The following is a 22,267-nucleotide window of genomic DNA, read 5'->3' on the forward strand; positions in this document are numbered from 1 at the left end:
CCCTTGTTTCCTTATAGCTCTTGACATTGTTTGCCGTCTGTGTACTGTAAGTACCTACAGTACTGTACCATTCTGCTAGCGTGACTGGGCGTTAAATATTAAATAGGATGATGATAGATAGAGTGCAGGATGACATCATCGTGCCATAAAATCCAGGCGATAAAAACCAAACAGAAAACAAGACAACAAGGTCTGTGGGCAGGGGAGAGAGAGAGGGGGGAAGAGTGAAAGTGTTGATGTGTGCCAACTTCACCAGCTCAGTCACTTACTCTTTCTCTGTTAACAACACACACACGGTTAACTTCTGACCTTTCATTACTCCAGTCAGCTAAGAGAGGAGGAAAGAAGGCATGTTGTAAAGCGCCTGTGTGTAGCTGGTGAGATGAGTCAGGCACAGGACAGCAGATATGAGTAATGAAAGCAATTTTACTCAATAATATCACAATACACGTTGTATAAATACAAGGCCACAAATACGGACTGAAATATAATAAACAATTACTCACAAACAAACATGGAGGAACAGAGGGTTAAATAATGAACAAGTAATTGTGGAATTGAAACCAGGTGTGTAAGACAAAGACAAAACAAATGGAAAATGAAAGGTGGATCGGCGATGGCTAGAAGGACGGTGACGTCGACCGAACAAGGAGAGGGACCGACTTTGGTGGAAGTCGTGACACGTGTGCATGTGTGCATGTAAGCACACGCAAATCCTCCTGTGTACTCACAGACAGGTAGATGGAAGTACACAAATAGGGCCGCATCATCTCTGGACCCCAGAGTGCTTCAACAGTCAGACAGCAAGCCTGCCTTTATAAGAAGTGACCATCTACCATCACTAACTCAGCGCACAAACATGAGACAAGAGACACCTGGAATACGAATAAATGAATATCCCATAGAAGAGGGAAGGGGGCTGAGCACACATGAATACATGGAAATCTTATAGGAACAGATCCCTGTAGAGACAGAAAGAGCATGCATGAATACATGACTAGCCCGTATGACTACATGAATGACTACTCGATGTCGAGTGGCAGTGTTGCTCAAATACATGGAGAGCTGTGGGAAGCAGAGGAGCTCTTAGCATACCCATCTATCTCTACCTCTCTCTTCATCTTTTTCTCATTCATTTTCTACTCTCCTTTTTGCCACTCTCTCTTCGGCCTCTCACAATACGAAAACAAGGACTGGGATATACACGGACTTATCTGCACTCGCTATTTCATAACGCCGTTTTGCTGATGACAATATTGTGAGTTTTTCATCACTGCCGCCCACGCTCGCTGTCACTGCATACTTAACAGATATGGCACTGTGGAGCCAAATGTACATTCCTCTGGGTGTCTTTGTAAAAGGCAGCCAATCTGTATGGTTCCCTCCGTAATTAAAATATATGCTGCTGATTTCCCCTTATTTAATATCAATTTATTTTTATTAAATAATCACATGCTTATTAAGTGTCTCTCTCTCTTTCTCACACACACATGTATGTGTACGCCTGCAATATTATCACACATTTCAAATGGCACCTTTACAATTCTCCATACAGTTCGTTTACTATAATGCAGCAGTCACGACTAGACAAAAGATCTCATTGGAGACTTCATTAAAGGCTAATTGATTTCATTTGTGGTATTCTGAGACTGATAAGTGTACAAATTTTCCCCAAACAGGCTTAGGCCAGCCCATTACATCTGCCTGAAGATTACAATAGATAAATTAATGACACATTTACAACAGAGGAGGGAATAATGGATATAATGGATATGGGTACAGATATGAGAATGTTTCACAGTGAGAGACAGGGATTCATTTAACCAAAGGCTCTGTCTCCATCCCCCCCCCCCCCCCCCTGCTATTTTTTCCTGTTTCTCTCTCTTCTCCTCTCATCCCCCAGAATTACAGGCTAATAGAATTAAAGCCGACTGATTGGAACGGTATGCCAGGGAGAAGGAAGTACCATAGAGCACCCATTCTACCCCAGTGCTTCCCTTTCTCTGTTAAACAGAGACCAAACCTTATCATCAGCCTGTAAAGAGAGAGGAAGAGAGGATGGAGAGGAAGATAATGGGAGAGAGGAATAGAATGGAAGAGATGGAGGGAGAGAGAGAGAGAGAGAGAGAGAGAAAGAAAAAGAAGGGGAAAGAGAGCAAGAAAAAGAGAAAGATGGGGAAAAAGTGAAAGAAGGAGGGTAGGAGAGAATATAGACAGTTTAAGAGAATGTTCGAGTAATGTAAGGGAAAGAGAAAAGTGCTAGGTAGAGAAAGAAAAAGTTTTGTTTTGCCATTCGATAATAGAAGAGACTTACCCATTTAAGTTTTATTCGTCACATGACTCATAAACAACAGGTGTAGTCTAACAGTAAAATGCTTACTTACAGGCCCTTCCCAACATTGCAGAGAGAGAAAAGAGAAATAATAGAAAAGTAATAATAAATACACAATGAGTAACAATAACTTGGCTATATATAGCTGGCTAGCCAAACTTCTCCTAGACTATAACTGTAGGCCTTTAAATATAGGCTTTTACTGTTCATGAACAGCAACTTTATTCTAATATTTGGCCATCAAATTGTCATTGCATATTGTAACAAAGAGAGTACACACAGTGTCAAGTCCCAAGTTGTGATCTTGGCAACCAATCACAACAAGTTAAGGAAAGTTCCTGAGAGAGAGAGAGAGAGAGAGAGAGAGAGAGAGAGGAGAGAGAGAGAGAGAGAGAGAGAGAGAGAGAGAGAGAGAGAGAGAGAGAGAGAGAGAGAGAGAGAGAGAGAGAGAGAGAGAGAGAGAGAGAGAGAGAGAGAGAGAGAGAGAGAGAGACAGAGTTCATCCCTACTTGTTTCGATTGTGGGGGATGGGTAATAGGGTGAGCTGCTTGAGAGTGCTGTGAGATGGTGACCAGCAGAGGTCTTCCTAACACAGGCTTCCTTATGTATTGTCACATAGAGAATTGTCCAATGCCAGCCCCGTGGACAACTCTGCTTGGGGGGCTTCAGAGATGCATCTGTGGATTTCACCACCAGGAGGTCAAACTCATAAATCCAAAGGGCTCCTGCTTCTACCCCCAAGCCATAAGACCGTTGAACAATTCATTAAATGGCTACCTGGACTATTTGCATTGCCCCCCCCTTATTATTATATATACAGTGCCATCGGAAATTATTCAGACCCCTTGACTTTTTCCATATTTTGTTACGTTACAGCCTTTCACAAAGGCACTGTATATATAGTTTAAAAAATGCACACTGCTGCTACTCACAGTTTATTATCTATGCATAGTCAATTTACCCCTACCTACATGTACATACAGTGCAATCGGAAAGTATTCAGACCCCATTACTTTTTCCATATTTTGTCACGTTACAGGCTTGTTCTAAAATGGATTACATTTCGTTTCCTCATCAAACTACACACAATACCCCATAATGACAATGAAAAATTTGTTTTTTAGAAAGTTTAGCAAATTTATAAAAAAACTATAACTGAAATATCAAATTCACATATGTATTCAGACCCTTTACTCATTACTTTGTTGAAGTTTTTTGGCAGCGATTACAGCCTCGAGGCTTCTTGGGTATGACGCTACAGGCTTGGAACACCTGTATTTGGGGAGTTTCTCCCATTATTCTCTGCAGATTCTCTCAAGCTCTGTCAGGTTGGATGGGGAGCGTCGCTGCACAGCTATTTTCAGGTCTCTACAGAGATGTTCGATCGGTTTCAAGACCGGGCTATGGCTGGACCACTCAAGGACATTCAGAGACTTGTCCCGAAGCCACTCCTGCATTGTCTTGGCTGTGTGCTTAGGGTCATTGTCCTGTTGGAAGGTGAACCTTCGCCCCAGTCTGAGACCCTGAGCGCTCTGGAGCAGGTTTTGCATCAAGGATCTCTCCGTACTTTGCTCCGTTCATCTTTGCCTCGATACTAACTAGTCTCCCAGTCCCTGCAGCTGAAAAACATCCCCACAGCATGATCCTGTACTACATCGATGCCGATTGGAAGCTGTGCAGCAGGTGCTTGCAGACCTCCTACTTTCCAGAGGACCACACTGGGGAGGTAATAGCCCAGGGGCTGCTTGACTCGCTAGCAGCCTGGGATCAGCCAAAGGAGAAGCAGGTGTGCATCACAACGGACAGTGGGGAAAACGTCGTGAAAGCCACTAACCTAAATGGATGGACGAGGTTGAAGTGTTTTGGCCATCGACTTCCCCTCACCATCGGTATGTATTGCAATAAAGTTACATATCACTTGAACAAATAATATGCTGCAATTACCAAACACCAATATACTAAAGGACTTCCACTTGTTTGTTTTTTTAAATAACAAATAAATGCATAGCTAAATGACTGTTTAAAATACAGGTCTCTTTCTGTAGCAGTGTGGGTGTATTGTCCTGCTTGCTTGGAGGTTGTCATATGTTTGGATCTTGTTGTGTTATTCACTCAGAATAAGTCAGTGGCCATACCTACTCATTACCTTGGGCCCCTAGGGGCTGTGTGTGTGTGTGTGTGTGTGTGTGTGTGTGTGTGTGTGTGTAATGCCCACACCGTCTCTGCCACACTGAAGAGACCGTGTAAAGGGGGCAGGGGATGGCTGTGAAGGAGGTGGGTTTTAGGGACCCTGGCACTACCTACACTATTTATTGGCTGTAGTAGAGGCTGTTTAGCTGAACCATTTGACTACATGTGTAGTGTTTATCCAACCAATGTGCTCTGTGGTGAAGGAGATTACTTGTGTGTGTCTGTGAGTGTCATGAATAAACATCATGCAAACATCACACGGAACACGTCCACAGCCAAACTCATTCCCTAAAGGTTGCGCTGACAAAAAACGAAACATAAGTTAGCGATCTAACAGCTAGACTTCTTTACAATGTACCACATCTCAATTCATTTTATTTTTATTTCACCTTTATTTAACCAGGTAGGCCAGTTGAGAACAAGTTCTCATTTACAACTGCGACCTGGCCTAGATAAAGTAAAGCAGTGCGACACAAACAACAACACAGTTACACATGGAATAAACACGCGTACAGTCAATAACACAATAGAAAAATTCTATAGACAGTGTGTGCAAATGGCATGAGGAGGTAAGGCAATAAATAGGCCATAGTAGTGAAGTAATTACAATTTAGCAAATTAACACTGGAGTGATAGATGTGCAGATGATGATGTGCAGCTAGAAATACTGCTGTGCAAAAGAGCAGAAAAACAAAAACAAATATGGGGATGAGGTAGGTAGTTGGTTGGATGGGCTATTTACAGATGGGCTGTCTACAGCTGCAGCGATCGTCTGACAGCTGACGCTTAAAGTTAATGAGGGAGATATAAGTCTCCAACTTCAGTTAGTTTGTTTGACAAGCGAAAACTTCCTAATCCCAGAATGCCATTCACTATAAGAAGCAAATGAACAAAGTCAAAGTCAAAGTCAAAGATGACTGCTTCCATTACCTGAAAAATATTAACTTAGTTTGGACACTTTTCAGCATATTACAAATCGTTGATGTACGTGTTACAGTGTATACAAGAACCGGAGCACATGACTTTAGTTGTTGACCGTTTTTGACAAATAACAAATAAAATGTTACCCCAAATATAAGCCTACTGCCTTAGCCGAACCGTAGTGCGGCAGCTAAACAGAGATGAAACCATTTTAGGAAGGTTTGTGGGGGAGTTAATTTAATTTGTATTTTTTTTTTAGGTAGAAATCGGGGAAGGTATCGTGGGGAGATATAAAGGAAATATTACTATGATGGGGGATTTATCAATAAGTGGGGGGGCAAACACAGGACAAATGTATGTGAAAAAAACAATTAAACCCTTGGAAAGGCGGAGCTGGCAAACCATAGTTACGACCTGATGCTGCGTTCCACTTCAATGCGTTCAAGACAACTGGGAAAAAACTAGCTCCAGCTGGGGAAAATCGTTTTAAAACGGTCATCCAACTCGGAATTCCAACTCGGGAACTCAGGCCTCTTTCTCGAGCTCACACCTTCCGACCTGAAGATCACTGACGTCATGACTTGAGTTCCTAGTTGTCTTGAAAGCACCATAACTCAGTCGCATGAACTATCCCTTCTTATAACATCTTTGGTCTAACAAACGCTTAGGTGACAACCAGAATGCATTGTATGATGTCAACAAACATGTCACCACACATAGCTGGAACATAGCTTAACATTAGCTCATGATAATCAGTAAAACCTTTAAAAATATATATTTTACACACATCATGTGTCCATTACAATCTATGCAAAAATCGGAATGCATGATTTGTCACCAGTACTTGAAAACGTGAACAAAACAGTAAATACATTATGCTCCATACATACAGTTGAAGTTTAGATACACTTAGGTTGGAGTCATTAAAACTTGTTTTTCAACCACTCCACAAATTTCTTGTTAACAAACTATAGTTTTGGCAAGTCGGTTAGGACATCTACTTTGTACACGACACAAGTAATTGTTCCAACAATTGTTTACAGACAGATTATTTCACTTACTGTATCACAATTCCAGTGGGTCAGAAGTTTACATACACTAAGTTGACTGTGTCTTTAAACAGCTTGGAAAATTCCAGAAAATGAGGTCATGGCTTTAGAAGCTTCTGATGGGCTAATTGACATCCTTTGAGTCAATTGGAGGTGTACCTGTGGATGTATTTCAAGGCCTACCTTCAAACTCACTGCCCCTTTGCTTGACATCATGGGAAAATCTAAAGAAATCAGCCAAGACCTCAGAAAGAAGATTGAAGACCTCCACAAGTCTGGTTCATCCTTGGGAGCAATTTCCAAACGCCTGAAGGTACCACGTTCATTTGTACAAACAATAGTACGTAAGTATAAACACCATGGGACCATGCAGCCATCATACCGCTCAGGACGGAGACACGTTCTGTCTCCTAGAGATGAACGTACTTTGTTGTGAAAAGGGCAAATCAATCCCAGAACAACAGCAAAGGACCTTGTGAAGATGCTGGAGGAAACAGGTACAAAAGTATCTATATCCACTGCAAAACGAGTTCTATATCGACATAACCTGAAAGGCCGCTCAGCAAGGAAGAAGCCACTGCTCCAAAACCGCCATAAAAAAAGCCAGACTACGGTTTGCAACTGCACATGAGGACAACGATTGTAGTTTTTGGAGAAATGTCCTCTGGTCTGATGAAACAAAAATAGAACTGTTTGGCAGTAATGACCATCGTTATGTTTGGAGGAAAAAGGGGGAGGCTTGCAAGCCGAAGAACACCATCCCAACCGTGAAGCACAGGGGTGGCAGCATCATATTGTGGGGGTGCTTTGCTGCAGGAGGGACTGGTGCACTTCACAAAATAGATGGCATCATGAGGGAGGAATATTATGTGTATATATTGAAGCAACATCTCAAGACATCAGTCAGGAAGTTAAAGCTTGGTCGCAAATGGGTCTTCCAAATGAACAATGACCCCAAGCATACTTCCAAAGTTGTGGCAAAATGGCTTAAGGACAACAAAGTCAAGGTATTGGAGTGGCCATCACAAAGCCCTGACCTCAATCCTATAGAAAATGTGTGGACAGAACTGAAAAAAGCGTGTGCGAGCAAGGAGGCCTACAAACCTGACTCAGTTACACCAGCTCTGTCAGGAGGAATGGGCCAAAAGTCACCCAACTTATTGTGGGAAGCTTGTGGAAGGCTACCCGAAATGTTTGACCCAAGTTAAACAACTTAAGGCAATGCTACCAAATACTAATTGAGTGTATGTAAACTTCTGACACACTGGGAATATGATAAAAGCTGAAATAATCATTCTCTCTACTATTATTCTGACATTTCACATTCTTAAAATAAAGTGGTGATCCTAACTGACCTAAGACAGGCAATTTTTACTAGGATTAAATGTCAGAAATTGTGAAAAACTGAGATTAAATGTATTTGGCTAAGGTGTATGTAAAAATCCGACTTCAACTGTACATACATACACACGGTATGCTACAGTAGAAAAGACAACACAATATACTGAAAATAAGGCACTTACTGTGATACGAACGTACACATGTCCAAAGTTATTATTTGTAAAGAAAACAACAATGAAGGCAATGTGGACGCCAGCCAGAAAATGTGCCATCGGAAAAAGTTTGTGCAAGGCCTGTTTTAACTAGAGATGCGCAATGCCTTCATACGTGATCTGAGGAAACACTGGGGAAGTGCTTAGGCTCTCGTTGAAGAGAGAAGTTTGTCTGGCTCAGTAAAGCCTCGAACATAAATTGTCCGCAACAGTGAAATGGGCTACTTCTTAAGTGGATTAATGAGGAGGCGGAACACACCTCAATTCAAACTGTTAGAAAATAAAACTTGTTCGAAAATAATTTGAAATTCACAAGTTCAAACATGGTCTATAGATAATTAGCAGGCAGCGTGCCTTCAAATCAAAATCAAATCAAATCACATTTTATTGGTCACATACACATGGTTAGCAGATGTTAATGCGAGTGTAGCGAAATGCTTGTGCTTCTAGTTCCGACTATGCAGTAATATCTAACAAGTAATCTAACAAATTCACAACAGCTACCTTATACTACTACCTCTCACTGTTGCCGCTTGCTATAGACCTCCCTCTGCCCCAGCTGTGCCCTCGATACCATATGTGAATTGATTGCCCCCCCATCTATCTTCTGAGCTCATGCTACTAGGTGACCTAAACTGGGACATGCTTAACACCCCGGCCATCCTACAATCTAAGCTTGATGCCCTCAATCTCACACAAATTATCAATGAACCTACCAAGTACAACCCCAAATCCGTAAACACGAGCACCCTCATAGATGTCATCCTAACTAACTCGCCCTCCAAATACACCTCTGCTGTTTTCAATCAAGATCTCAGCGATCACTGCCTCATTGCCTGCATCCGTAATGGGTCTGCGACCAAATGACCATCCCTCATCACTGTCAAACGCTCCCAAAACACTTCTGCGAGCAGGCCTTTCTAATCGACCTGGCCGGGGTATCCTGGAATGACATTGACCTCATCCCGTCAGTAGATGATGCCTGGCTATTCTTTAAAAGTGCCTTCCTCACCATCTTAAATAAGCATGCCCCACTCAAAAAATGTAGAACTAGGAATAGATATAGTCCTTGGTTCACTCCAGACCTGTCTGCCCTTGACCAGCACAAAAACATCCTGTGGCGTTCTGCATTACATCGAATAGCCCCCGTGATATGCAACTTTTCAGGGAAGTTAGGAACAAATATACACAGGCAGTTAGAAAAGCTAAGGCTAGCTTTTTCAAACAGAAATTTGCATCCTGTAGTACTAACTCAAAAAAGTTATTGGACACTGTAAAGTCCATGGAGAATAAGAGCACCTCCTCCCAGCTGTCCACTGCTTTGAGGCTAGGAAACACTGTTACCACCGATAAATCCACTATAATTGAGAATTTCAATAAGCATTTCTCTACGGCTGGCCATGCTTTCCACCTGGCTACCCCTACCCCGGTCAACTGCCCGGCACCCTCCACAGCAACCTGCCAAAGCCTCCACCATTTCTCCTTCACCCAAATCCAGATAGCTGATGTTCTGAAAGAGCTGCAAAATCTGGACCCATACAAATCAGCCAGGCTAGACAATCTGGACCCTCTCTTTCTAAAATGATCTGCCGAAATTGTTGCAACCCCTATTACTAGCCTGTTCAACCTCTCTTTCGTATCGTCTGAGATTCCCAAAGATTGGAAAGCTGTCACGGTCATCCCCCTCTTCAAAGGGGGTGACACTCTAGACCCAAACTGCTACAGACCTATATCTGTCCTACCCTGTCCTTCTAAGGTCTTCGAAAGATAAGTTAACAAACAGATTACCGACCATTTTGAATCCCACCGTACCTTCTCCGCTATGCAATCTGGTTTCAGAGCTGGTCATGGGTGCACCTCAGCCACGCTCAAGGTCCTAAACAACATCATAACCGCCATCGATAAGAGACATTACTGTGCAGCCGTATTCATCGACCTGGCCAAGGCTTTCGACTCTGTCAGTCACCACATTCTTATTGGCAGACTCGACAGCCTTGGTTTCTCAAATGATTGCCTCGCCTGGTTTACCAACTACTTCTCTGATAGAGTTCAGTGTGTCAAATCGGAGGGCCTGTTGTCCGGACCTCTGGCAGTCTCTATGGGTGTGCCACAGGGTTCAATTCTTGGGCCGACTCTCTTCTTTGTATACATCAATGATGTTGCACTTGCTGCTGGTGATTCTCTGATCCACCTCTACGCAGACGACACCATTCTGTATACTTCTGGCCCCTCTTTGGACACTGTGTTAACTAACCTCCAGATGAGCTTCAATGCCATTATAACTCTCCTTCCGTGGCCTCCAACTGCTCTTAAACGCAGGTAAAACTAAATGCATGCTATTCAATCGATCACTGCCCGCACCTGCTCGCCCGTCCAGCATCACTACTCTGGACAGCTCTGACTTAGAATACGTGGACAACTACAAATACCTGGGTGTCTGGTTAGACTGTAAACTCTCCTTCCAGACTCACATTAAGCATCTCCAATCCAAAATTAAATCTAGAATCGGCTTCCTATATCGCAACAAAGCATCCTTCACTCATACTGCCAAACACACCCTCGTAAAACTGACCATCCTACCGATCCTCGACTTCGGTGATGTCGTCTATAAAATAGCCTCCAACACTCTACTCAACAAACTGGATGCAGTCTATCACAGTGCCATCCGTTTTGTCACCAAAGCCCCATACACTACCCACCATTGTGACCTGTACGCTCTCGTTGGCTGGCCCTCGCTTCATACTCGTCGCCAAACCCACTGGCTCCAGGTTATCTACAAGTCTCTGCTAGGGAAAGCCCCGCCTTATCTCAGCTCACTGGTCACCATAGCAGCACCCACTCGTAGCATGCGCTCCAGCAGTTATATCTCTGGTCACCCCCAAAGCCAATTCCTCCTTTGGCCGCCTTTCCTTCCAGTTCTCTGCTGCCAATGACTGGAACGAACTGCAAAAATATCTGAAGCTGGAGACTCATATCTCCCTCACTAGCTTTAAGCACCAGCTGTCAGAGCAGCTCACAGATCACTACACCTGTACATAGATGGGCTGTTGACAGATGGGCTATCTACCAACCTCATCCCCATACTGTATTTATTTATTTATCTTGCTCCTTTGCACCCCAGTATCTCTACTTGCACATTCATCTTCTGCACATCTACCATTCCAGTGTTTAATTGCTATATTGTAATTACTTCGCCATCATGGCCTATTTATTGCCTTAACTTACCTCATTTGCACTCACTGTATATAGACTTTTTGTTTTCTTTTGTTCTACTGTATGTTTTGTTTATTCCATGTGTAACTCTGTGTTGTTGTATGTGTCGAATTGCTACGCTTTATCTTGGCCAGGTTGGAGTTGCAAATGAGAACTTGTTCTCAACTAGCCTACCTGGTTAAATAAAGGTGAAATAAAAATAAATAAATAAAATACACACAAATACACGCAAATGTAAAGGGATGAATAAGAATATGTACATATAAATATATGGACGAGCAATGGCGTGCGGCAGAGGCAAGATGCAGTAGATGGTGTAGAATACAGTATATACATATGAGATGAGTAATGTAGGATATGTAAACAATTTTAAGTGGGGTTATTTAAAGTGGCTAGTGATACCTCTAAGCAAACATTATTAACGTGCCGTTATTTAAAGTGACTAGTGATACCTTTATTAAGTCTGTTTATTTAAGTGGCCAGAGATTTGAGTCTGTATGTTGGCAGCAGCCTCTGTTAGTGATGGCTGTTTAACAGTCTGATGGCCTAGTAATAGAAGCTGTTTTTCAGTCTCTCTGTCCCAGCTTTGATGCACCTGTACTGACCTCGCCTTCTGCATGATAGCGGGGTGAACCACCTTGGGTGGTTGTTGTTCTTGATTATCTTTTTGGCCTTCCTGTGACATCGGGTGCTGTAGGTGTCCTGGAGGGCAAGTAGCTTGCCCCCGGTGATGCGTTGTGCAGACCGCACTACCCTCTGGAGAGCCTTGCTGTTGAGGGCAGTGCAATTGCCATACCAGGCGGTGATACAGCCCGATAGGATTCTCTCGATTGTGCATCTGTAAAAGTTTGTGAGTGTTTTAGATGACAAGCAACATTTCTTCAGCCTCCTGAGGTTGAAGAGGCGCTGTTGCGCCTTCTTCACCACGCTGTCTGTGTGGGTGGACCATTTCAGTTTGTCCGTGATGTGTACGCCGAGGAACTTAAAACTTTCCACCTTCTCCACTACTGTCCCGTTGGATGGCGGGGTGCTCCCTCTGCTGTTTCCTGAAGTCCACGATCATCTCCTTTGTTTTGTTGACGTTGAGTGAGAGGTTATTTTCCTGTTGCCACACTCCGAGGGCCTTCACCTCCTCCCTGTAGGCTGTCTCGTCGTTGTTAGTAATCAGACCTATCACTGTAGTGTCGTCTGCAAACTTGATGATTGAGTTGGAAGTGTGCATGGCCACGCAGTCATGGGTGAACAGGGTGTACAGGAGATGGCTGAGAACACACCCTTGTGGGGCCCCAGTGTTGAGGATCAGTGGGGTGGAGATGTTGTTTCCTACCTTCACCACCTAGGGGCGGCCCGTCAGAAAGTCCAGGACCCAGTTGCACAGGGCGGGGTCGAGACCCAGGGTCTCGAGCTTAATGACGAGTTTGGCGGGTACTATGGTGTTAAATGCTGAGCTGTAGTCAATGAACAGCATTCTTACATCCTCTTGTCCAGATGGGATAGGGCAGTGTGCAGTGTGATGGCGATTGCATCGTCAGTGGACCTATTGGGGCGGTAAGCAAATTGGAGTGGTTCTAGGGTATCAGGTAGGGTGGAGGTGATATGGTCCTTGACTAGTCTCTCAAAGCACTTCATGATGACAGAAGTGAGTACAATGGGGCAATTGTCATTTAGTTCAGTTACCTTAGCTTTCTTGGGAACAGGAACAATGGTGGCCATCTTGAAGCATGTGAGTACAACAGACTGGGATAGGGATTGGTTGAATATGTCCGTAACCGCACTAGCCAGTTGGTCTGCGCATGCCCTGAGGACGTGGCTAGGGATGCCGTCTGGGCCAGCAGCCTTGCGAGGGTTGACACGTTTAAATGTTTTACTCACGTTGGCCACGGAGAAGGCGAGCCCACAGGCTTTGGTAGCGGGCCGTGTCAGTGGCACTGTATTGTACTCAAAGCGAGCAAAGAAGTTGTTTAATTTGTCTGGGAGCAAGACGTCGATGTCCGCGACGGGGCTTGTTTTCTTTTTGTAATCCGTGATTGACTGTAGACCCTGCCACATACATCTCGTGTTTGAGACGTTGAATTTCGACTCTACTTTGTCTCTATACTGACCCTTTGCTTGTTTGATTGCCTTGCAGAGGGAATAGCTGCACTGTTTATATTTGGTCGTGTTTCCGGTCGCCTTGCCATGATTAAAATCGGTGGTTTGCGCTTTCAGTTTTGCGCGAATGCTGCCATCAATCTACGGTTTCTGGTTAGGGAAGGTGTTAATGGTCACAGAGGGTACGACATCTCCGATGCACTTGCTAATAAACTCGCTCACCGAGTCAGCGTATTAATCAATGTTATTGTCTGAGGCTATCCGGAACATATCCCAGTTCACGTGATCGAAGCAATCTTGAAGCGTGGAATCCAATTGGTTAGACCAGCGTTGTATGGACCTGAGCATGGGCATTTTCTGTTTTAGTTTCTGTCTATAGGCTGGGAGAAACAAAATGGAGTCAAGGATCAGATTTGCCAAAGGCAGGGCGGGGGAGGCTTTGTATGCATCGCGGAAGTTCGAGTAGCAATGATCCAGAAAGCTACCAGCTCTTGACATGCATTCGATATGCTGATAGAATTTAAGAAGTATGGTACTTAGGTTAGCTTTGTTAAAATCCCCGGCTACAATAAATGCAGCCTCAGGATGTATGGTTTCCAGTTCCAGCCTTGGTTTGAGGGCAGCGTGTGCTAACTGTCCTGTTGCGTAACAATCACATTTTGGAACAGTGAGTGCATTCTGACATCATGCGCATAAAAAAAACTCACACTGGGGCCACCGTTAGAGATATTTGGAACTTACACATGAAAAGGTTAAGAGTTGAATCGTTGAAATTAGCACTTCGGAATGCTATCGTTAATACCAAACGATTCAAACTAACTTTTCAGTTAACCATTAGCTTTCAAATGGTATTCACCAGCATCAACATTTCACCCTGTGCACTCCCATAGTCTACATTCAGTCTTTACAGCTCTACTACAGGAGCCAATTCCCTCAAATTAGTACTTGTCTTTGCCAAAGAATGCTAACAGCATGCTAACACTGGTAAGTTCCAATTAGCACAAATGTTAATTTAGCAGGCCTTGGAATTGCATTAGAACATTGACATTTCACCCTGGGTGCAGCTAAAGAGCTTGGGTTTGAAGTTAACACCACTCTCCAGGTGCAAATTCTTTCAAATTAGCACTTTGCCTCAGAATGCTAACAGCATGCTAACACTGGACAGACCCAATTAGCGCTAATTAGCCATTTTTCTGAGGTGGTCTCACTCGTTTAAAGCCTGGTCTTGATCCAAAGCGACTCTTCTTGCCAAAACTTTCTTGACTTCCTATTAACGGCAATCCCCTCGCAGCTCAACGGGATGAAAAACCAAAAGTATAAGCACTTCGCTACACTCGCAATAACATCTGCTAACCATGTGTATGTGACCAATAACATTTGATTTGAAGTAACAACAGCTGTCAAACGTGTGTTACCCTAGAAACCCCAGAGCTGGCAACAAGAGCTGTAGCTTCCCAAGCACAGGAAAATTATAAAAAGAGAGAACTCTGATAAAAAGTTCTGAGAGAGCTTGCGGTTTCAAACATGAATAGGATATGAAAGAATGTTTCCTTTATTCACCGCTGCTTGTTTCGCTTTCGAGGAAGGTGTCAAAGGAGGGAGTGTGTAACCCAGTGAATCGGAGGCACAGACGACATGCCGAGGATTGTGGGTAGAGTATGCAGACGCTTGGCTCAGAGGCTGCTGCTGCTATCATTCAGCTGCTCTTCGTTGTTGGATTACAGAGGATTTAGAGCGGAGACAAAGGCAAACATATTGTTTTAACAGCCAAGCTCATTTTGGAGGGGTGACAGCAGATGATTTGACACACTAATTAGCGTGTTGGAACACACAGAGGGGCAAGCTTATAGACACACGCACACACAAGCGGGAATACAGGCGCACACAGGCCTTCTCAAATAAATCCGTCTATCCCACGTCCCCTGTTCCCACCTAAATATAATCTGGTGCCTCCTGTCTACATATTAATCAATATCAGAACTTCCATGAGAGCGGTGCTTGCTGTTGACAACATTGTATCTGTCCACCAATATGCCAACAATAGACCTGGAATTGGTGTCCCATATCAGGCCTTACTGAAAGACAACCACTCTCAACCCAGAGCCAGAGCTGTTATGGCTGAGTGACCAGATTCATATTAAGGCTCCACAGGCTACTGGTTTAACATGAAGCTTTGTGAGGCTGTGTGTGTATGTGTGTGTATGCACATGTGCAATTTCAGACTCACAACTGACTACAGCATCATATTAAAAACTCCATTGTGGACTCCAAGAAATAGGGAGGTATTCTCCAAGACCCACGCCACCCGTCTTCCTCCTCATCCCCCCTGGGACAGTGCCATCGACCTGCTGGCAGGGTCTGCGCCTCTGTGCAGACGCATCTACCCTCTGTCAGTGGCTGAGTTCCAGGCCATGGAGCCGCGTCGGCTGGTTTCTTCTTTGTGGCCAAGAAGGATGGAGGGTTACGTTTAGATTACAGAAGACTCAATGAAATCACCACAAAGTACCGTTAACCTCTCCCATTGTCATGACTTCCACCGAAGTCGGCTCCTCTCCTTGTTCGGGCAGTGTTCGGCGGTCGACGTCTCCGGTCTTCTAGCCATCACCGCTTCATTTTCATCATTCCATTTGTTTTGTCTTGTTTCCTTCACACCTGGTTTGCATTCCCTAATCACACTGCATGTACTTATTCCTCTGTTCCCCTGCATGTCTTTGTGTGAAATTGTTTTGTGTTACGTGGTGTTTCGCGTATAGCTGGTTTGTTCCATGTATCGTGTACACGTAGATGGCTTGTTTGTTTAAACCTTATTCAGGTTGTGATTTCTCGCGCTGTACACTTTGCCTGCCAAATAAAGTGTGCACTTGTTTCACAACTCTCTGCTCTCCTGCACCTGACTTCTTCACCAGCAGTGCCCAGCCTTAACAGAATTTCACACCGTGTTATGGAGTCAGCAGGAGCAGGTACCCCGGTCAGAGGAGTCGAGGAGCGCGTCCAGGAACACTTGGCAATGATAGAACATCTCGGTGCCATGATGGATCGCGTTGTCCATACCTTGGACCGCTGGGAGAGACAGGGAGTCTCTCCAGCGCCTCAACCAGCACAACCGGGGACAACTCTACACGTCCCTCCTGTATCCGTTCCCAGTGGGATAAGTCTCTCCCTTCCCAGGGAGTATGATGGGACGGCAGCACGGTGCCAGGGGTTCCTATTACAACTGGACCTATACCTGGCCACCGTTCATCCAGCTCCCTCAGGAAGAGAGAGGGAGTCCGCCCTCGTCTCGTGCCTCTCGGGGCGAGGCCTGGAGTGGGCCAACGCCGTATGGGGAGAAGGAGACGCGCGTTGGACCACTTCGAGGAGTTTACCCGCCGCTTCCGGGCCGTCTTCGACCATCCGCCCAAAGGGAGAGCAGCGGGGGAAAGGCTCTTCCACTTGAGGCAGGGGACGAGGAGCGCACAGGAGTTCACACTGGAGTTCCGGACCTTGGCCACCGGAGCGGGATGGAACGACAGGGCCTCATCGACCACTACCGATGCAGCCTGCGAGAAGACGTCTGGCGGGAGTTGGCCTGCAGGGATGCCACCATTACCTTCGACCAACTGGTGGACCTGTCCATTCGGTTGGATAACCTGTTGGTCACCCGCAGACATCCAGAGGGGGCTCTGTCAGTTCCATTTTCCAGCCCCCCCCCCCGCTCCGGTGCCCATGGAACTGGGAGGGGCTGTGCGTATGGAGGCTGGAGGAGGGGCCTTCTTGTGCACCATCTGTGGCCGCAGAGGGCACACTGCAGGTCGGTGCCGGGTTGGTTCCTCTGGGAGTCGAGGCAGCAGGCAGGGCACTCTGGTGTCACCCCAGGTGAGTCTGCACCACTCTCATCCAGAGCCCTCTGTTGTTCACTTGTTTATTGAGACGCAGGGGGGTCACGAGGTGACGCAGGGGGGTCACGAGGAGAGAATCTTTCTCATTGATTCTCCTGCGTTTCCCGTAGAACTAGGCCTTCCCTGGTTGGCTCGTCATAACCCCACCATTTCATGGCAACAGAGGGCTCTCAAGGGGTGGTCGCGAGAGTGCTTCCCTGTAGCTCAGTTGGTAGAGCATGGTGTTTGCAACGCCAGGGTGTGCACTCGGAGTGCATACAATCTCATCCATATCTGGGAGGATGAATGGAAGACTGCATTTAGCACGATGTCTGATCATCACTACGAGTACTTGGTGATGGCATTTGGTTTAGCCAATGCTCCGTCAGTGTTCCAGGTATTCGTTAAGGTGTTCAGGGACATGCTCGGACGCCAGGTGGTCGTGTATATCGATGACATCCTGGTCTACTCGGCTACCCTGGAGAATCACATCACTCATGTTCGAGCAGTCCTGGAAAGCACCTGTTTGTCAACGCTGAGCAGTGCCAATTTCATCGGAAGGCGTGGGTGGAGTACGCCCAGAACTCGCTACGTCACTCCTCCACTGGGTTGACCCCCTTCCAGTGTGTCCTGGGTTTTCAGCCGGCCCTGGCTCCGTGGACCCCGGGCCAGACCAAAGCACCTGCGGTTGATGAGTGGTTCAGGCACGCAGAAGAAATGTGGAGCGATGCTCACGTGAGACTCCAGTGTGCCATCCACCATCAAAAGGAGCAGACAGACCGCCACCACAGGGAGACCCCCGTGTACCACCCTGGGGATCGTGTCTGGCTTTCTACCAGGAACCTCCCACTCTGCCTGCCTTGCAAGAAGTTGAGCCCCCGGTTTGTGGGGCCGTTCATGGTTCTCCGGAGGGTCAACGAGGTGACGTCTAGGTTACAGCTTAGGTTATAGGTATAGGTTACAGTATCTCACCTTCTTTTCATGTCTCCCTTCTCAAGCCGGTGGTTCCTGGTCCCCTGGTCCCGTGTGGCTCATTTGGTAGAGCATGGTGTTTGCAACGCCAGGGTTGTGGGTTCGATTCCCACGGGGGACCAGTACGGGGGAAAAAATGTATGAAATGTATGCATTCACTACTGTAAGTCACTCTGGATAAGAGCATCTGCTAAATGACTAAAATGTAAATGTCTAGCTGATGCTGTCCCCCACGACACCCCCCCCCCCCCCCCCCCGGACATTGAGGGGGTCTGGCCTATGCCGTCAGATCTCTACTGGACTCCGGACATCGTGGGGGTCGGCTCCAGTATCTGGTGGACTGGGAGGGGTATGGCCCAGAGGAGCGGTGTTGGGTTCCGGTGGAGGACATTCTGGATCCCAACATCATCTGTGATTTCCACCTTTGCCGCCCTGGACTGGCTCGCTCCTAGTCCTCGGGGACGATCCTTCTGGCCGGAGTCGTCCTGCGGCTGGAGCCGTGCGTCGTCAGGGGGGGGTACTGTCACGTCTACTCCCGCTCCTCCCCTCCGGCGTTCGACGTCACCGGTATACTAACCACCGGTCCTGGGATCCATCCTTACGCACACCTGGCATCAATCATTATGCGCACCTGCACGTCATCATCAGGCACACCTGGACTCCACCTCACTTATTACCTCCCCTATATCTGGCACTCCCTTAGGTTCTTTCTCCAGTCAGTATTGTGTATGTGTTTCATGTATATACGCTACTCGTGTTTGTTATATTGTTCCATGTTCCGTTTATTATTAAACTCACCACCTGCACTTGCTTTCCGACTCCCAGCGTCTACGTTACAGCATCTGTATGACAGCGACTTACTGTACATTTCCTCATTCTTGATTGCTTCCTCTTTCCTCATTTGCCCTTCTCTTCCCTTTTCTCCTCTCCTATTCCCTCGCTAATGAGCCCCATTCACAGAGAGGTATGGTTAGAAGTGAAAAAGACAGAAAATAAAGATTGTTTCAAACCGTTTCTCTCCCTTCCTCTCTACTTTGGTCTCCCTATCTTCCTCCTCTCTTTCTGTCTCTGTCTCCTATCTCTTTATCTCGCTGTTCCCTCTAAATTTACTCATATATAAATCTGACAGCATTAAGTTGTGATTCATAGCTACAGTACAAGCCCGACAGTGTGTGCTGTAAAGTTCAGTGCTGTACAGACTCAGCCAATCATACAGTGATGACACATGTAAGGTCTATGCTAGCGCCGCTCTGCCACTTATGACACCTTTTACATGACGGCCCGTATCAGTCTGATTATGATGATGAGATTGATGAATATGGATTAGTATGGTGCTATTTCTGAGCTGCCGGGGGATAGTTCTCACTAACATGTAGGGAGAGCAGCCGTCTCTCATATTTCCTACCAAAGATTGTCAAGGAACGAAAGAGAGCAAAGTGATGGGATAGCAGGAGCCCTTTCTTTGCATGCATTACTTTAACTAAAGTGTAAATATGATGGATGAAAGTCAAACTGTTTTTGGGTTATAAACAAACCTGTTGCAATCACTCAGGTGTAGGCCCATATGAAACTCAGACAGGGGAGAGCAAATAAACAATTATACCGCAATTGATATGACAACAATGTTCAGCACAAAGCTGTTTTAGCACAAATCTGAATTAGCCTGCAATAGCCTATGTAAGCTACTTCACTAGCCACCCAGCTAGCCATTAGCAACTGTGTCATTCCCAGTGCTGACAGCTGTCACTGGGCCATCTGCTCTGCTGTCAACCTAATATCACCAAAACATCACCAACTCTGCAGGCTGTTAATCACCTGCCAGAACCTCATTGCAGCTCTATAGACACATGACAGTGTCAAAGCTAAATTACAGAGCCATAGCCAAAATGGATCACAGACAAAACAGCCAAAGCTAAATTACTCTACCAAAGGCCCATGCCAGAGTCAGCCAGGACCACCACAGCCAAGATATGCCCCTTTGTTTTACAGAGCAAATGAACCTCAGTATCATCACTATAAACACCCCGCATTCAAATCACGCAGCTCAAAATGAATGAATACCGTCAAAATATCATATTCACTCACTACAAGTAGATAACACAATCGATACAACTATCATATTCGCTCAATGCAAGGCGACCAATTCTTACAATTTCAAACCACTTACCACATCTCTATGTCCGTGTCCTGCTCACACCATCCAGCGCCTCTCTGTGCATGTGAAACAGCCTGTACAGTTTGTCCAGTTTAAATGTCATCTCTTTTCGTCAGTGGCTCCTCTACAGGGAGAGACAGGCCCTGTTACGTCTGCTCAGTGCTCCACTCCTGTCTCTCTCCTACACCAGCAGCTCCGCACAGTCACAGTCAGGGACAGAGGGCTCATTCTGCTCCGCTCCGTTTCTTTAGTAAGGAGGATTATGATAAGAAGCTGCGTCCTCCCGACAGACACACTCACACACACGTTCATCCAATAATAGGGGGGGAGTGTGTGTGTGTGTGTGTTGGTACAATATGTGCGTGGATGTGTGTGTGTGTGTCCCACCCACCCACCCACCCATCCAACCCCCTCCCTACTGCTGCCTAAGGCTTGGAAGTGGGCTGGTGGAAATGACAGAGCAGAAGACAGACATGAGAGGAAAAAGCCCCCATTCCTCTCTCTCCTCCTCTTCTATCCTGCAGGCTGGGCTGTGTGACAGTGACTTGGCATCTCGGAGGGCACTTGAACAAACATGTTACATAAGACCTCCAGTCATAGCTCTGGGGAAGGGGAGAGGGAAACACAAGATGTAACACACACACACACACACACACACACACACACACACACACACACACATACACACACACACACACACACACACACACACGCGAGTAGGCATACAGAGTGCAAATATATACACACATTAAACAATCAGTGCCCACATAGTCATAAGCATACTGTCAACATGAATGACTTGACATGTAAACACACACATACCCGTGCACACGTACGCCCACCACACACACACACACACACACACACACACACACACACACACACACACACACACACACACACACACACACACACACACACACACACACACACACACACACACACACACACACACAATCCTGCATGATTGGCATTCATGGGCAATGCTGCAGTAACACACTCAATTACCAGTGTTATTACAGACCAAGAGGCCCGGGGTCTTCCAAGGTCCTGCTCCTTTGTGTGCTAATCCAGGGCCTTAATAAGTCAGGTGGCCCAGGATGGGTGCAAGGCGGTGGGGGAGGCCTCTTGGCGAGCCTCTGGTCTCAGTTTCAGGCTCGGGCCAGAGAGGGCAGCTTTACAGCAGTAATCCACTGTTTGTCTGACACCAGCCCTGATCCCTTAATCCACATGGCTGCCTAGCTAACCATCTCCAGCCCAGACAGATAAACCCCCCCCCCCCCCCACCCCCCCCGACACACACAGACAGTCACAAACACAGTCACACACACACACACCACCCTGGGGTACAGACACCAGCTGTTGGGCTCAGCTGTGTGGCTGGGGTCTAGGGTCTGGTGGTGTGTGTGTGTGGTTGTATTTGTGTAAGTGTGTGTTTTTGTGCGACCATTAATGCGTATACACTGTTAAAAATAGCTGTGATTTTACAATAACATTTCACAATATTGTACTGTATTCATGGTTTTATTGTGAATGGCAATGCTTGTTTAGTAATGTTTTTACCATTATGTAAATATGACTAATCGAAGAAGGATCGCCACTGCCAGCCAGAGACCAATTTTGAATTCAAGAGAAGTGAATGCTTGGATTACTTAATGTTATAGGCTAACTTCAGAGGCTTGCAACAAACTCCCTTCTAATATTATTTTATTGCAGACATGTTTCGGACAAGTTCTTTCATCAGGATACAATGACTTAGCCTAGCTGACGTTATTTTTTTCACGTTTGACATATGGGCGAGCTAGCTAGCTAGCCTGACGTTACAGCAGCTTGCTGTGCGTGTAACGTTAACTAACTTAACATGAGCTGCAAGAACAGCTCCTTGGATACAGTGGTTGACTAGCAGCATTTGAGGAATGCATGTTTGTGATTGC

At 45.8% G+C, this 22,267-nt stretch overlaps 1 protein-coding gene across 2 annotated transcripts in view; it reads right to left on the reverse strand.

Moving 5' to 3' along the window:
* Nucleotides 1-22,267, reverse strand: part of nav2a (neuron navigator 2a) — a 310,780-nt gene that overhangs the window by 202,065 nt on the left and 86,448 nt on the right. The window contains exon 1 of one of the 2 annotated variants that reach the window (XM_082957700.1): nt 20,346-20,519. The exons of the other annotated variant lie outside the window; for it this stretch is intronic. The gene's annotated coding sequence lies outside the window, so the exon portion shown is untranslated. Of the gene's footprint in view, nt 1-20,345; nt 20,520-22,267 lie in introns of those variants that run through there. 2 annotated transcript variants of the gene reach the window in all.

The sequence above is a fragment of the Salmo salar genome, chromosome 11, assembly GCF_965601325.2.
Source record: "Salmo salar chromosome 11, fSalSal1, whole genome shotgun sequence".
Lineage (NCBI taxonomy): Eukaryota > Metazoa > Chordata > Actinopteri > Salmoniformes > Salmonidae > Salmo > Salmo salar.